The sequence below is a fragment of the Bison bison genome, unplaced genomic scaffold, assembly GCF_000754665.1.
Source record: "Bison bison bison isolate TAMUID 2011002044 unplaced genomic scaffold, Bison_UMD1.0 scf7180017864166, whole genome shotgun sequence".
NCBI lineage: Eukaryota > Metazoa > Chordata > Mammalia > Artiodactyla > Bovidae > Bison > Bison bison.
Genome location: NW_011494738.1, coordinates 1,271,509 through 1,271,840, shown reverse-complemented (window position 1 = coordinate 1,271,840; position 332 = coordinate 1,271,509).

Genomic DNA, 332 nt, shown 5'->3' with positions numbered 1-332 from the left:
CCCGTGATGCGCCACCCGCCCCGTCCCCAGTTGCCGCCGCCGCCGCCCAGATGAGAGAAGGAGAGAGGCCAGCTGACGCTCCGCCCAGTTTGGCGTGACACCCTCCCAGCCAGGGAGAAGGAGGCACTAACGCGGGAGGGAGAGAGCCAATCGGCGAAGAAATAGAGTTGACGGGCAACCAGTCGGCCCAATAGAAAAGGAAAAAGACGAAAGTGGGTGGGTCTCACTGCACTTCCTCTGTCTTACCGGCCCGGGTGGGTTCGATGGGCGGGGTTTGGAGCTGGGAACCCCACCGACTGCCTAGGGTAGTTGCGGGTCCAGCTGGGGTCTTG